The sequence below is a fragment of the Narcine bancroftii genome, chromosome 1 (assembly GCF_036971445.1).
Source record: "Narcine bancroftii isolate sNarBan1 chromosome 1, sNarBan1.hap1, whole genome shotgun sequence".
Taxonomy (NCBI): Eukaryota; Metazoa; Chordata; class Chondrichthyes; order Torpediniformes; family Narcinidae; genus Narcine; species Narcine bancroftii.
The window spans coordinates 429,126,353-429,144,284 of NC_091469.1; positions in this window are offsets into that span (position 1 = coordinate 429,126,353).

Below are 17,932 nucleotides of genomic sequence, written 5' to 3' on the forward strand. Positions count from 1 at the left end.
TTTAGATGGGTAAAATGGCTTCATAGCTTGAATATGAGCTTGGAGGCTATTGCATTGATCATGAAGTGAAATAGAAATATTAAAAACTCAAACTAGTCCTATATCTAATATAAAAGAAAAGACAAAAAAATATATTTGTTGTCAGAATAGCCAGGAAGTTCAAAAAGATTTGCTCAAGATGTTGTGACGTGCTCTTACCTTTTTACTACTTTCACCATTTTTAAAAGTGTCTGTTAGCTGAATCCAAGATCTCCTTTGATAAGTGTTTTTTTTAAATAAAGTGACTTTAACTCCTTTCATGACTTGTGATGACTTCTAGTCATTCATCACCTGTCTGAGTTCTGACAAATATTTACTCAGGTCTGCAGTGGTGGCTACCCTCGGGCAATGCCTAGTTTCTCCCCATGCTGATCAGATGAAGATTTCTGATGGTTTGAGAAAGCAACTGGATGGCCTGCCTGTAAATTATTATCAGAACCTTCCAGGTCTCACAACCATGGGCAGGGCAGTCTCCAGACCACAAATTTATAATTTCTATCTGGCATTAAGATCCAACCATTAATTTCCTCTCGATACTGTCTTTTGGTTTATTAATTGGCCCTTTTTTCATTAGGATAAATCTGATTTTCCTGCACTTTTATTGTGAGACCAAAGATCAGTGCCTTGTGGCTTCTCTAAAAAATCTTGATTTTCTCTTTGCATAATTTCCATTTCACGGTAGGTAAGAATAGACTCAAAGATTTCCTTTTAAACCAATTGATTGAGAGAAATCTTGACTGATGTGCTCATCTATAGTCCTTTTTTCACTGGCATCCCAATTATTTGGCCATATAGTATCCTGGGCTAGGAAGCTGATTGTGCTGTTTCCACTGGGACACCTTTAACCGGGATACTGACTGCTTTTCCACTGAGTACAATTCATCCCCAGAGATTGAAGGGTCTACCTTCAAATGAAATGGAATGGATGTAAGTTGTCCTTTTTCCATTGGTTTAATCAGCACACTGGTGTCAGCTGACGCCGGGGATATGAGTATGAGTCAAGGCCGTCAATCCCCGGCGTGATTTGATGTCAATTGGTGCTGGCATGCTGATGGTCTTGCTTTTCCACTGGCCCTTTAACCAGTTAATTCCCCTGTGGCGGTGCTCATTGCTTATGGCAAACCAACCCTGCTTTTATCGCCGCACTGGCGGGGCAGCCGCGAGAAGATGGTGCCATTGGGGGAACTCTGTGTCTTGTCGCTTAGGCCAAAGGGCACGCCTCAGACGAGTATGATGACATCACTGCCAGTGCGGGGGCAGAGATCATGCAGCCCTTAAAGGGGTCGCGCGAAGTTTGAATAAACAGTTCAACTGAAACCTCCACCGTGTCCTGTGGTGTGTTTTGGTGTGTGTAGCAGCCGCTACATTGGTGACCCCCGCGAATGCAGACGGTTTTCTGGCCTCCCGATATGAAGGCAACGCAGTCAGTGTGGTCACGGTGAAACTCCCTCCCTTCTGGAAGCGTTGCCCATGCACATGGTTCGGTTAGGCGGAGGCGCAGTTTCACCTCAGACACATCATCTCAGACGCCACGATGTTCTATCACGTCGTGACCATGTCAAATGAAGAAATCGCAGTCAGGGTGGATGACCTGATCCACAAATCTCTGGAGGAAAGTAAATACTTCGCTCTCAAAAGCCTCCTCCTCAGGACCTTTGGCCTCTCCCGTTGCCAGCACACCACCAGGCACCTGGATGGTCTAGGCAACAGAACTCCATCTGCCCTCATGGATGAGATGCTCGTGCTGGCAGAGGGCCACAGGCCTTGCTTGATGTTCGAACAGGCTTTCCTTGAGCAGATGCCGGAGGACATCCAACTCCTGCTGGCAGATGAGGATTTCTCTGATCCACGGAGAGCCGCAGCCACGCAAACGTGCTCTGGTGGACCAAGCAAGAAAACGAGGCCGCTCTCAGTCAGGTCACCTGCCCAGGACCCAGCTGGCTGCAGGCACTCCTCCCAAGCTCCAACTGGAAGAGCACCACCTCAGCTGGTGTTTCTACCATCAATGCCTGGGGGGGGGGGGGGGGGGGGGGGCAAGCCCACAAGGGTAAGCAGCCCTGTTAGTTTCAGGGAAATAACCCGGCCAGCTACCATTAATGGCTGTGACGACTTGCCACACTAACAGCCTCCTTCATGTGATCATTAAGTCCAGTTGCCGACGTTTCCTGGTAGACACCAGAGCGGAGCTGCGTGTACTTCCCCTGACCACCCTCGAGACCCGCACCCATGCACGAGACCCAACCCTATGGGCAGCCAATGGATCCTCCATCAAGACTTTTGGTACATGCAGAGCCCAGATCCAGATTGGTAAGGACAGGTTTCGTTAGAAGTTTGTACTGGCCATGGTGGGCACAGCGCCGCTGGGAGCCGATTTCCTCCTGCCGCACAGCCTGTTGGTGGACATCAAAGACATGTGGTTGGTACATTTCAGCACTTTCCAATCTGACCTCCTTGATTCAACAAGCATGTGCGACCCAGGAATAGCTTCCATCAGTGCCCCCAAGGATGAGTATTCTCGCATACTCAATGAATTTGCCACCATCCTGCGGCCACAGTTCACTTCTGCCATGCTCCAACATAGTGTCCGCCACCACATTTTGACCCAGGGCCCTCCCCTCCACACCAAAGCCAGGCGTTTGTCCCCCAAGAAGCTGCAACTAGCAATGGAGGTGTTCTCCTGACTACAGGAGCTGGTGATAGTCCGCAGGTCAGATAGACCTTGGGCCTCCCCCCTCCAGATGGTCCCAAAGGCTTCCAGGGGCTGGTGCTTATGCAGGGACTACCATCGCCTCAACGATGTGACCACGCCAGACTGATACCCTATCCCGCATATACAGGACTTTATAGCCTACTTGCATGGCGCCCGAGTGTTCTCGAAGGTTGACCTGGTACATGGGTACCATCAAATCCCGGTCTATCCCGACGATATTGGCAAGACTGTCATCATCACCCCGGTCAGCCTAATTGAGTTTCTGCGGATGCCCTTCAGCCTTAAAAAGGTAGTGCAGATGGACGCAGTGGGCAGAGACCTGGATTTCGTGCTTATCTATCTCAACGACATTCTCATCACCAGTCGGGACCACGATGAACAAGTACACTATTCGTTTGCCTGGCAGAGATCGGCCTCACCACTAACATGGCCAAGTGCCAGTTTGGCAAGGACTTCCTGCAGTTCCTGGGTCATACCATCTCTGTGGATGGGGCCACCCCATCACCAAAGAAAGTCGCAGCTGTATGCTAGTTTCTGAAGTCCGACACGCTCAGTGGTCTAAAAGAATTCACTGGGATGGTCAACTTCTACCACTGTTTCATCCCAGGGGCAGCTCGCATCGTGCGGCTGTTGTTTGCTCTGATCGCTTCCAAAAACAAGACCCTGGAATTGACGAGAGAGGCCAAGCACACTTTCACCACGACAAAGGACATCCTGGTGAGCGCCACACTACTGGCCCACCCGCACCTTGACGCCCACACCAGGCTCTCAGTGAACGCTTCGTCCACGGTTGTTGGGGGCATCTTGGCGCAGTCAGTCAATGGCCAGTGGCGCCAACTTGCATTCTTCAACAGGCACCCCTGCCCTCCGGTACTAAAATACAGCGCCTTAGACAGGGAGCTTCTGGCCCTGTACCTGTCCATCAGACACTTCCGGTTCTTCCTGGAGGGCAGGCCATTCACGGTTTTCACTGACCTCAAACCGCTCACTCAGGCCCTCACCATGGCCAAGGATCCCTGGTTGGCGTGCCAGCAGCAACATCTGTCCTATGAATCGGAGTTCACCACTGACATCTGACACCGAGCGGGTAAGGACAATGTTATTGCAGATGCGCTCTCAAGGCCTTCCATCCACAGCCTATCCCCCGACCTGGACTACACCCAGCTAGCGCAGGCATAGAAGGAGGACACATAAACACAAGCTTTCCAAACCGCCATCATAAGCCTTCAACTTAAGGACCTCAAATTGCTGGACAGCCCTGACATGCTGCTCTTCAATGTCTCCACCGGCTCACTGCACCCGGTAGTGCCACTGCAATGGAGGCTGCAGGTTTTCAGCATGGTCCACAACTTGGCTCAGCTCTTAGTCAAGACCACGGTGCGCATGGTGGCAGAACAATTCGTGTGGCACTGCCTCAAGAAACAGGTAGCCCAGATGGCGAGAAACTGCACGCAGTGCCAGGCCTCCAAAGTCCAACGTCATGTAAAGGCCCTGGTACAGCAGTTTGACTCCCCAATCAAGAGGTTTGAGCACATACACATCGATATCATGGGCTCTCTATGTCCAGGGATGCCCGCTACTTGTTGACTGTGGTCGACCGTTCGTCGAGGTGGCCGGAAGCCATCCCGCTGAAAGACACTTCCGCCGAGTCCTGTGCCAGAAATCTACTTGCCCACTGGTTGCCAGGTTCGGCGTTCCAGCACACATGACAAGCGACCGGGATGCCCAGTTCACATCCACCCTCTGGTTACAGCTGGCGAACCTCTTGGGGATCAATCTCCACCATGCCAGCATGTATCATCCCCAGGCCAATGGTCTAGTGGAGTGTTTCCAGTGGCACCTCAAGTCAGCTCTCATGGCTCACTTAACTGGCCCCAACTGGACGGATTAATTACCTTGGGTCCTGCTCGGCATCAGAACGGCTCAGAAGGAAGACCTACAGGTATCGTCCGCAGAACTGCTCTATGGTGCACCTTTGTTATTACCCAGGGAGTTCTTTGGCATTGGTTCCACGACCAAGAATTGGACCTTACTGGCAGACTTGCGGGGCAAGCTCGCCTCACTAGTGCCCCCAGCACCGACCCACCACGGCAGCCGCCCATCTTGCATCCCCAAGGAAATGGCCATGACTGACTTTGTTTTCATCCGGCGAGGCCCACATCCTGTGCCCCTGCAGCACCCCTATGAGGGCCCCTACAAAGTCCTGAAACACTCAGGCAAGACCTTGGACATTGGGGGCAGGGAGGAGATATTCACAGTTGACAGACTCAAGGAGGCACACATGGCCATCCAGTACTAATGGCTCGACCAAAATGCCAAAGCAGTAAGATGTGTAAGCTGGTTCTGGGGGAGGGGATTTGTGTGGCGACGCACATCGCTCCTGGCGAACTGGTGAACTGTATCACCTCATTGGTGGGGCAGCCGCGAGAAGATGGCGCCGTCGGGGGACCTCAGTGTCTTGTGGCTTTGGCCAAAGTGTGCACCTCGAGCAAACATGATTACGTCACCGCCAGTGTGGGGGTGGAGCTTACACCACCCTTAAAGTGGGCATGCAAAGTTTGAATAAGTAGTTCAACTGAAATCTCCACCATGTCCTTTGGTGTGTTTCAGTGTGTGTAGCAGCTGCTACACCCCATTAATTCCTGGGACAAGGTGCCAGTTATGTTGCAACTTGAACAATTTTTCAATGTTTTCTGAAACTATATCTTCATTATGCAACTAAATGCATCATTAACTGCACTAAATGAGCTACAATGTACAGTTTCTAACTTGCTGTTTTCCTCTTATGCATATTTTCACTGAGAAAGTCATACATTTATAAAATGGAAATCTCGTGTGATTAGTTGTTCCGGTTACTATTTTATTCAGTACTCTTGGATCCAGAAGTTTTATAGGATGAAATTAGGCCCTTCAGCCCAACTTGTCCATGCTGACCAAGTTGTCTACCTAGAATGATCCTATTTGCTTGGTTTGGCCCATGTCCTTCCAAACCTTTTTTTATCCATATGAACATTTATAAAAGATCAGTTTCTCTGAATTTAAAAAACAATGGCATGAGTTCATTTATTTCCATGTATGCTCCATAAAGCATTCTTTTAAAAAATTGTTCTTGGAAAATTGCTCCACTTTTGTTTTGTTGTTGGATACATTAGGTCAGGTTGTACTCTATCAAAATATATGAAACTCTCCCCGTTGACTATCAATTTGGTTTGTAAATTTAAAAAATGGCATTTATATAGTGAGGAGCAGAGTTAATGTAGAGGTTAGTGCAATGCCTTTACAGCACCAGTGATTGGGAACATGGTTCGAATCCTGCACTATCTAAAAGGAGTTTGAACGTTCCTCCCATGTCTGCATGGGCTTTCCTGGAGTCTCTGGTTTACTCCTATCCTTCAAAACCTACTGGGAGTTGTAGGTCAATTAAGTGTAATTGGGTGGCATGGGCTTGTAGGCCAAAAGGGCCTCTTAGTATGCTGTGTGCCTAAATTTATTTTAAATCAAAATTTATGTGAATTATGAATAAATAAAAAGTCACAACTCAGACTTAAAAAAATAGGAGGAGGATTGGGTTCCTTGAGCCTGCTTAGCCATTGTAAGATTAGGGTTATTTTATGCTTAAGTGCTGCTTTCCTGTGCCAATCCCAAACCCCTTCATTCCTTTCGCATTAAAAAATAGATCCAGCATATTTATTTTGTTAATAAATTGTAAATTGAAAATTGAAAAAAAAAAGATAAATAATATATTTGCTAATTATTTTGCTTTAAATAAAATATATAAGATCATGAGAGGCATAGAGAGGGTGGACAGCCAGCACCTTTTTCCTGGGGAAGCAAGTATGAGAGGAAATATGTTTATGGCGGGTGGAGTGAAGTTTAGGGGCAACAGCAGAGGTTTATTTTTAACACTGTGAGTGGTGGGTGCCTGGAATGCACTGAAACGTGGGGGGGGGGGGGGGTGGTGATAGAGGCTGATGCAATAGGAACATTTAACAGACTCTTAGATAGACACAATGGTGTACGAAAATAGAGGATTATTTTCAGTAAGGAAAGTTAGAGTCTTGTGGTGTATGTTTATAATACATTGTGGGCCAAAGGGCCTGTTCTGTGCTGTAATGTTCCATGTTCTAAAAATCAATCCCTCAGAAAATCTATCAGTTAGAATTTGGGTTTAGTGGGATTAGCAGTTTTTTGAAATGCAGTCAATACCACAAATGATTACTTTTTTAATGAAAATAATCAATAATGCAAACAACTACTTGCATAAAATAACATTATTAACGTCTTATTGTCAAAGTGCGGTGCAGGGAATTCATTTAATCAAATTTGGCATCAAACCAAGAAAGAGATATCAAAGCAGGACAAAAGCCTTGATGAAATATAGAGATCTTGAGAAGCACATTTACAGAAGAGAGGAAAAGTGGAAGAAAAAGATGTACGGAGGCAATTCAGGACTATTGGGAATTAGGCCATTTGAAAAGAGATAAACATCTACCTGAATGACAGTAGATGTTAATAGTCACCAAGGTATATGTAAACAGGATGATCATCATTGCAAGACTGGACTCAAAAACCTTGTCCATTTTAAATATAAGCAAAATAATATTTGGTATGAACAATTATTGTTATTTTTCTATCTTCACCATCATTAGCCCAGACTGCAACAGCAACTTATGCTATTTAACAGTAATCAGTAGTATTTTAATGTAATCAAAATCCAGTTCAGAACAATGAACATGACTTTCACTCTCCAAAGCAAGCAAAGACTTTCCAACAGCAATAATGTTCTTTCATAATTGTACTGAAAATAATTTCATTCTCGTTGTGATAAATGAAAATACTTTGCATTTGAAACTGCTCCGTACTTTTATTTCCTATTTATAATGTACAATATATGATTTCATAAAAATGTGTAAAACAAGATTTTTATTTGTAATAGCAAAGGAATGATATGCTGCTTGCTCAATTTGAGGTGTCAAACTATTTTTGTTTTCAACACATCATTGAGTGAACAATATAATTACAGATTTTCACTTGCAGTACAAAACCAGTTTATTTCAAGGTAGCAACTCTTGAAACCAATAATATAGTGGGTTTTATACTTAATTACACTTTTATTGCAATCAGCTTCTTATTCCAGTTTATGTTGATTTTCCTTTTTATTTTATTGTTATGGATAATAATTGCAATATATTTATAGTCATATGGGAGCATGATAGAATCTGTTAAACGTTGGATGTTTCAGTCTAACTTTTGGAAAAATGGCTCCCCATGTGACACATAAAAAGAAACCGCTCCCATGCATTGTGCAAGTTCCCTCGGCATCCTTGAAAGCATCAGCCACTGCTTCATTCTGTTCACCATTTTTAACATATCCTGATCTCACATAATGGTTATTATTAAAGCACACATCTAAGAAAGTAATTAGGAAATTCTGGAAAATGTACTTGTCTGATCATGTTTGATTCCTGTAGCAAGCATTCCAATGCTGGTTCTACCACCCACTATTGAAGTCATCTTGTCTAGGTACTGAATTATTATGGAATTACATACATTTAATTTGAAGGGCAGCAAGAAGTGGATTACATGTGGTTTGGCAGATACTCAACAAAAACAATAACAGTACATTTCTATCAGCTTTCTGTCCTTCCTGGCCTTTTCCCATTAGGTTATTACATGGTCACAATCAACTTTCTTTGTTGGAACAGAATAAAACATAACAATGGTTTATATATTAAACTGATTTAAAGTCCTTGTCAATTTTTTTTTTGTTTTTTTTAATGGAAAATAAGAAAAATTGTCAAAATCAGCAAATGAAAGAGGATTACTTGTTTAGCAATAGAGAAATATACCGTGGAGAGAGGAGAGAGGATTCAATAACCAGGCTTTGTGCAAGTAATCTTCAAAAGAGAGCAGAGAACAGTTTAAACATTAAACATTTAACATGCACATAGACTGGATGAATCAGTGTCTTGCCAAAGAAACTTGCCCCCCTCAGGATTCTCCACATGATAACCTCTTTCTTTCAGGTCACCACAGAGTTCCTTTTTTTTTGTTTCACTTATTCCAAGTGAAATATTAGACAGCCAATCCTCTCCTCTTGCATGAACCACAAGGGCTTTGACCAGGCCATCTTCCAAATGGGCTTTCCATAAGCTTGCCAGTTTGTCCTGTTCCAGTCCCAGCTGCTTCTTTTGGCTGTAACACTATACAAGTGATCTCTGTCTCTGTCTGTCTCTCTCCCTCTCTCTGAGAGAAAGCCTGTTTGACTCTCTCTACTTTCAAAACCACATGACCCTCTTAGAACAGCAAGTTCTCTTCCAGATAGAAAGTGACTCCGACAGGATCGTTCATCTGTTGCCTTTTGTAAACAACAATCTATTAGTAAAGTCTCATAAGCACTCTCCAAAGTTCTTGCAAAAGCCATTAATCCAATATGTCTAGCATTGGGCAGAGCTCCAGTATTCTAAATAAGATCTCTTTTAAAGTGTTTGTATGTAACCTACTCTAACAAACCTTTCCCAATGCATATCCCAAAAACATATCTATATACTCTGTCACACTAGATTAGATTTAGTGGAGGACTTCCAAAGAGATTTTTTTAATGGTGATGAACAAAAGTATTTTCCAGTTAAAAGCAAAGAGTGTAAGGGTGGTGATAGCCAGCCTTGGATAACTAAGGAGATCAACGAAGGGATCATATTAAAAGCTCATGCATGCAAAGTTACCAAGAGCTGTGGAAAACTAGAAGATTGGGAAAACTTTAAGAAACAACAAAGAACCACAAATTGAGCAACAAAGAGAGGAAAATAGTCTATAAGGAACATAAATCTGAAGAAATTAAATTATATTTATTTAATTTCTGAGGAGTTAAATACAATTGATGTAAAAATCATAATGGACTAATCTATATTGAACATTAATAATCTTAGTCATACTATCCTAACATTTAGATCTCCATTCATCTTGATCAATTGTTATTCCCAAATCTTTCTCCCATTTTAATCTCGATTTATGAATATCTAATTTAGGCATCTTGCTTTGTAACAATATATAAATATCAGAAATATTTTTGCTCACCTCCATAATCAAAATTTCAAAATTTTATTGTCTTGGCAATCTTAAAGTATATCCAAAATTATCCAATAATAAAGCTTTAACTTGATAATAACCAAAAAAGTATCATTTGGAATTTCATATTTTTCTTTTATTCTTTGAAAAGAAATAAAATAAACTGCTTCATAACAATCTTCAACAGTTTTAATTCCTTCTGATTCCATATTTTTACATACTAATTATTGAGAGTAAAATGAAAAGGTTTATTCTGGTATAAAGGTGTCTTCCTGAAAATTTCCAACATGTACCTATCTCATCACTTACCCTATTCTCAAAATAGGTGGATTATTATTAATAATTAATTACAGTAATCCTTATATAAATAAATTGTCATATTCTTCTTGCCAATGTTAGTTAACTCAATATTAGCCCATATTGACAGATTATCCAAATCAATCATTCTATTAATAAATCAATTGTGCTGCTTTATATTAATTTTGAAAATTCAGGAGTTGTAAACCTCCTAATTCATATTTTCCAAGATAATTTTTGTAAAGATATCCTAACCATTTTACCTGTCCACAAAAACTTCCTAATTTTAAAATTCAAATCTTAAAAAAAATTAAGGAACTTTACAAGGAATAGATTGAAAAAATACTGAATTCTGTGAAAATCTTTTACCTTAATACAATTAAACCCACCTATTCATGTTATGGGTAAACCTTTCCATCTATTTAAGTCATCTTAAATGTTATAAAATAAAGGTAAATAATTTAATTTATATAAATGATCTAAATCATTATCAATTTTAATACCTAAATATTTAATTTGGCCTGACCATTTAAATTGAGCAATTTTCTTACATTGAGTATAATCACCAATTGTTTATGGCAAAATCTTGCTTTTATCCTAATTAATTTTATAACCCGATATTTGTCCATATTGTTACAATCTCTCATATAATAACCTTCATTAATTTTGTCATTCTGTTAAATAAATAAAATCATCATCATCAAATAAATTAATCTTAAATTCTACAGAATCGACTCTAATACCCTTAATATTACCATCCCGTCTTATCAGTAGTGCTAAAGGTTCAATATCTAATATAAACAAGGCAAGGGACAAAAGGGCATCCTTGTCTTGTAAATCCTTTTAATAAAAATGGCGATGATACTTGGCCATTTATCAGAACTCTGGCAGAAGAGTTTTTATATAAAGATTTAATCCAACTAATAAAGATTGGTCTAAACTCAATTTTTTCCAATACTTTAAATAAAAAACTTCATTTTAACCTATCAAATGCTTTCTCAGTATCTAATGATAAGACCATTGGTAAATTGTATTTCTTCTGAGAAAGATTAATCAAACGAATTGATTTTGCAATATTATCTGCGGAATAATGATTTGTAATAAATCTGCCCTGATCTAAATGAATTAAACTTGGTAAATAATTTTCCAACCTATTTGCTAAATCCTTAGCTACAATTTTATAATCAATGTTTAATAAGGAAATAGGTCTATAAGACTCAGATTTTTAATGGATCTTTATCTTTCTTAAGAATAACTGTTACAATTCAATTAGAAAAAGAATATGGTAAAGAATGAACTTCCATTGTTTATTTAAACACATCTGTTAAAAGCAGCATTAATAAATACTGATTTTTTAAAAATAAAATGCCAATGTAAATCCATCTTCACCAGGAGATTTTCCATTCAGCATAGATTTAAGTGCATCAATAATTTATCTAAATGTAAATGGAGAATCCAATTCTTCACATTCTCAAGTATTCAAAAAAAGTAACTGAAAGTTGAGCTAAATTTTAACATCATTATTTTTAGGCTCAGATGTGTACCATTTCATACAAAACCCCTTAAAAGTCTAATTTATATCTTGAGATTTACGTAATCTTTGAATCTCTTCTAATAGCATTAATTCTTCTTGAAACCTGTCTTGTCTTTAATTGCCATGCCAATACTTTATGAGCTCTCTCTTCTAATTCATAATATTTTATCTAGTTCTTTGTAATAATTTCTCCTTTTTATGTATAATGAATTATAATGCAATTTTTATTTATTAATTGTATCTTTTTGGTCTCTGTCAAATCCTTCTGTATATATTTCTCTAAGTTCTCCATCTCCTTCTCTAATTTGTCAACTTCCCTAGAATACTGCTTCTTAATTTTAGTTGAAAAGCTAATAATTTGACCTCTTAAATATGCTTTTAAGCCATCCTACAAAATAAATTTACTATCGACCAAATCTGTATTTATTTTCAAATATTGCTGTATTTGATCTCTTACAAATTTACAATATTCAACATTTCTCAACAATGTAGAACTAAATCTCCATCTATAGGTAGTGCCTTTTTTTTTAGAACCTACACATGATATTTCAAAAGAGAATGATCTGATAATATACTACTCTTCTCAGCTGATACTTTACTTCTTTGCAATAAGGCTGATAATTTAAAACATCTATTCTAGAATAAGAATCATATCAAAATTAATAAAATGAATAATCATTTTCCCTAGGATTCAATCTTCTCCAATAGCAACTAAATTCATTTCTTTCATTAATTATAACATTTCTTTTGCCATTTTAGCTCTGGTCACTGTTTTTGGAGATTTATCTAATAAATGATCTTAACAACAACTAAAATCTCCACCAATAAGTACATTTTTAATATACTTGCATCAAATTTAAAAAATCGATGTTGAATAAATTTCTTATCATCAAGATTTGGAGTATTCTGTATAAATTTGACAATTTACAAAAAGAAATCTACCAACTGAATCACTAATAACTGATTCTAACTTAAAACACAACTTCTTATTAACCAAAACATCAACAACTCTCGCTTTTGAATTAAAAGAAGCTATAACTAGACCAACCCAATCTCTTTTTAACTTCTGATGTTACTTCTCAGTCAAATGAGTCCCTTCTAAAAAAGCAATATCTACTTTTATTTTCTTTATATAAGCCAAAATCCTTTTTCTCTTAATTGGGTTGTTGAGCCTGTTAACATTAAGTGAAACAAAATTCAAATTAATCATCAATATATTTAATATCATAAATATCAAATGCCAATAGCCCACTATGGTGGGACTCTGATCCATGGCTACTCTTCAAAATAAAATACATCTCCTCAAAAGAAACTCAAAAAAAATAAAGAAAAAGAACCCCAAAGAAAAAAAAGTTTACAGCAGCACGACCCCCCTCTATTTTACAAGAAGCAACCAATACCACCAAATGGTCAATGACTTTGGAAAGAGGAATAAACAAAACCACCTCCCCTGAACAGAACAATCAAAAATAAAAAAAAGCAACAGTAATCAACAATGTTTCCAGTATGATAAACTGCCTACAAGTCTCTATTAACTCGATCATCATCAATATCAATTTCAGTTAATTCATGACTTTCCACCTCTGTGAACCACTTTATTTTCTATTGTTGAACCATCTTCACTTTTTGAGACAATTGATCGTGAGTCTCCTTAAGTTTATTATCAGGCAATGAATTGGCAAACAAAAGAGCATCATCTTCATCAGTAAAGAGTTGTGATTGAAATTCTCCATTAAAAAAAACTTTTGTGTAGCAGTTTATCTAAAAGTGAATTTATATCCATTTTTTTCCAAAACACGGGTTTCGCAGTGTTAAATTCCTTACGACGTTTGATGATAGTTTGACTCAAATCTGCATTAAAAAATATTCTATTATTTCTGACCAACGATGGGATCTAATGCTTTCTTGTATTTTGTACTGCAACTCTTAAAATAATTTCTTCATCTTGATAAAGTAGACACCTAATTAAAATAGAGTGTGGCGGTTGACCCAAAATAGCTCTATCCAACTTCAAACCGTTCAGAAAATATTGCTTTCCCAAAACATCAGGAATCCAATTCTGAAAAAAAAAATCTGTACTGGATCTGAGCCTTCAAAATATTCAGGCAAACCCACAATCTTTACATTATTTTTACGGCTTTGATTTTCCAAACTATTTTTTAAATATTTGACAAGCAATTTCTCTGTATTTCCCAAGCAGTAAAAGAATCCTCATTCTTACCAACTGTATCTGTACATTGCTCTACATCATCATGGCAATCTTGAAAATCTTCTTCAATTTTCTGAAATTTAATCTGCATTTTATCAACCATCTTCACCCATTTTGAAACATCAGTTTTAGTAGTAAACCTTTCTTCTTTCATACTACTAAATCTTGTTTCAAATTGACCTTTAATAGATATAAAGTTGATAAAGTCTGAATTTGTTTAGATAATGTATCCAATTGACTTAATGGATCTAAATAGTAAGGAATTTCAGAAGGTCTAAATTTATCTTCAACCACATAATGAGATGAGGGCCTACCCTGGTGTACCACTGTCTCCTCTTGCTCTGTTACTGTTAAGGTGTCCTCTTCTTCAGTCCTGACATTTTCTTCCTCTTCCTCTTCAGTCGATGTTGGTGCTTGCTCATCCCATCTGCAGTGTTTAGGCCCCTCCCTCAGCAGTCCAGCAGTACTTGGCTGTGAGAGTTCTTCCCCCACCCCCGCAGGCAGAGTCGCAGCTTGCACATCGTGCATGCACGGTAGATCCTGTGGCTCAAGGAGCTGTAGTTGTCGCTTACTAACTCCAGTGCCATCTTCCTCGGTTCCCTGGGGAGGTGACGCTGGCGTACCTGGATCTTCGTTGGAGCTTGTTGCGACGATCTTGGAGGAACAGGAATCGAGTATCCAGGATCCATTTCCAAGGTTGATCCTAACTCCTCTGTACTTGTTGGTTGTTGTAGAGGTTAAAACCTTGTGTTTATGCTTTATGGTTGTTTTATGACTTTCCCTTTAAGGATTAATTGTTTTTGTAGAGTTACCATAGTTACTATGATGTCATATGTTATAATATCCAAACGGACTGGGAGTTCTCTTCTCATTCTTGGAAAGACCATGGAAGAGACTTGAGCTCTTGAGAAACTTTTCTTTGAATTTATCCTTATTATTCATCATCATTATTAATCAATTATTATCATTTTAATTTGTTTTATATTTATTTGAAGTTGAGTATCATTATAATTTACAATATGCTTTATTTTACGAAGTGCGAAGCAATGAAAATGCTTTTTGCTTATATTCATGGAAAATTAAAGCTATTTACAGCTGTAATTACGCAGTTTGATTTATGTGGATGAATAGGATACAATTTGGAATATCGAGGCTTACTTTTCTTGGAAGGTATTGTGTTTTGAGATTGAGTCACCTACAATATTTTTGAAGTCGCTATTTTCACTGTCTGTGATTTAGTTTTCTTCATAATTGATATTGTAACTGGTTTAGGAACATAGGAACATAGGAAGTAGGAACAGGAGTAAGCCAGTAGTTATGGGTAAGCATTTAAAACTTGGACACAACATGCAAGTAGGACAACAAGAAAATTCTTTCTAATAATGACAATACTGCTGTCCCGTTCTCTCCCGGCAGCCCTTAATTATACAGCAAAGGTAAAAGGCAGACAGTGAATAATTCACTTGGGAATACCTAACCGGCAGGCACTTGGGGTTTAGCCCATCTCAGATGTCTATGCAGATGTAAATGCGGAAGTCCGAAATGAGATGTAGATGAAATGGCTGGAGCTGGAGATGAAATGAGCAGGTGGTAAAATAGTGATGCATCTTCTACTCGACTCACAGTTTCGTTAGGTGAGTGAAGCACTGATGTGTTGCTGGGAGGAGAGTGAGAGATTATTTAATTCATAAGTACATAATTCATGGTTTTGACAGGACAGATGTGGGGTGGCTGTTTGTCTTTCAAAATAGGGCTTGATCATTCATGAATAAGATAAAAAGTATGTATCAAAGAGTACTGAATCTTGAACTCTATAGAAGGAGGGTGTGAATGCTCAGTTATTGATGTATTCAGGCAGACACTGACAGACCTTCAGATATTAAAGGAAAGGAGATTAGTGTTAGGGAGTGGAATTGTGATAAAAGACCATCCCCCACACTGATCCCATCGTCCTGATCTCAGCTGTCCCCAACTATCTCTAGCCACCTTGGGCTGAGAGCAAGCTGGTCTGTGGATTTATCCTTAGCTTGAACAGTCTGAAGCCCACGTTCCCCTCCCCCCGACAGCCCACCACCAGCCCCTGATGATAGAGAGCAGTGATTAGTAAGGGATTAATTAAGGTGGTAAGTGAGTGGAAAAGTTTGAAAGCCACTGTTTTAATTGTATCTAATTGACATCTATGTGCACAGTTTCATAATTCCAAAGGAAATTGGCTGAAGAAAATTTATTTATCAAGCAAAATATTTCAGTAACAATTGGGTCTAAAGCAGTGGTTCTCAACCTTCTTTTTTCCCGCTCACATTCCACCCTAAGTAATCCTTTACTAATATCAGAGCACCTATGGCATACGGATTTGTGTGGAAAGAAAAAGTTTGAAAGTCAATGCTTGCAGTAGATTTTCTCATGCTCTTTTACAAATTGTGCATGTATGTTTTATTAAATTGTGCACATTTTTCCCATGCTCTTTTATAAAATATGTGCTTATGTTTTATTAAATTGTTCACGTGTGTTTTATTCCCTCTACGGTTTTTACACACTTTTCTATTAATTGTGTGTTAATAAAAGTAATGTTTCATTGCAGACCTTTGTGTCCAGACTCGTCTCTCTTGAACCTGACACTTTCTCAACACAACAATGACCAGTGCGGGGACCGACAGCAGGAGAGTGCCCCGAATACCCACCTCCAACCCCCAATGATAGAAAGTGGTGATGCTAATGAGCCACACAGCAACAATTATCATACTCAGTGATACTAACCATTATCACCCGAATTTCAACTTAGCATAAGACCTGGGGAATATTTTTGAGCCATTTTTTTGGAAAAAAAGTGGGTCTAACATGCCATAAAATACAGAATGTAATACATGATACTAGACACCAATGCCGACGCTGTTGTGTTCCACATCCCTCCTCTTTTGCTCCTGGAATGCCGACTTGTGGTGTTAAATGACATACTGACTCGCATTATGCTGGCTTTGTTCTGTTCAGTGTAAAAAAGCAAAGCCAGTTTAATGCTGAGTCTTCCTTATGACAATATCGTGGGATTTCTGTGTAAAAATCTCTTAATTTTCAATGTGAGCCTAAAAGGTATTCAGCTTATTGGGTAGTGAAGCTTCACAGCCATTTGTGATGTTTGGCTTTGCCTTGTAAGATGTAATGGCCTGCAACCCCTGCCATAGTTGGTGAGTATCTGACATTCTTTATAGCTTCTCTTGGAATTGCATTCATGCTGCTAAGATAGTTTTCTGTAGGTCATACCTGGACTTCCTGCAGTGATGTGGATCAGTGGTCTTAAATGCCATGGACCTCACCCTCAGAAAGTTGTGAATCCATGGCTTTTGGTTGGGGTACTCATGATATGTGTGCATGGCCATGCACTCATCCACAGAGGTCTTGATGATTTTGGTGACAGCTGTGACATAGTCATTCAACTTTGAAAATGAGCCCTTGAATATGATCCAGTCCACTGATTCAAAGCAGTCCTGATGGCACTCCCCTACCTCCCTCAACCGTCTTTACACTGGTGCAGTGTTCCTCAGGCTCTGCTTGTATGGCAGTAGTAGAATTAGATTTAGGTGATTGGACTTGCTGAAGTGCAAGCATGGGATGGCTTGGTAGCCATTCTTGATGGAGGTGTAACAGTGGTTAAGTATGTTGGCCCCTCTGCCTGTGCCGGTAATATGTTGGTAATAGTTTGTCAGAGATTTCTTCAGGTTGGCCAGGTTGAAGTTACCTACAATGATCGGGAAGACATCAGGATGTGCTGTCTCATGGCTGCTGATTCCAGTGTTCGGCCCCTCCAGTGCCAGCTGATGTTAGTACACAGTGACTAGAATGATGGTGGAGAACTCCCTTGGCAGATAGAATGGTGAACACTTGATTGCCAGATCATTAATCACTATCAGATCAGCTCATTAAATGGTGTAATGACAAAAACCTTGTGCTCAACATCAGCAAAACCAAAATGATTGTGGACTTCAGGAGGAAGTCAGGGGAACACAACCCAGCCCTCATCAAGGGCTCAGTAGTGGAGAGGGTGAAGAACTTCAAATTCTTGGTTGTCAACATCTCTGGA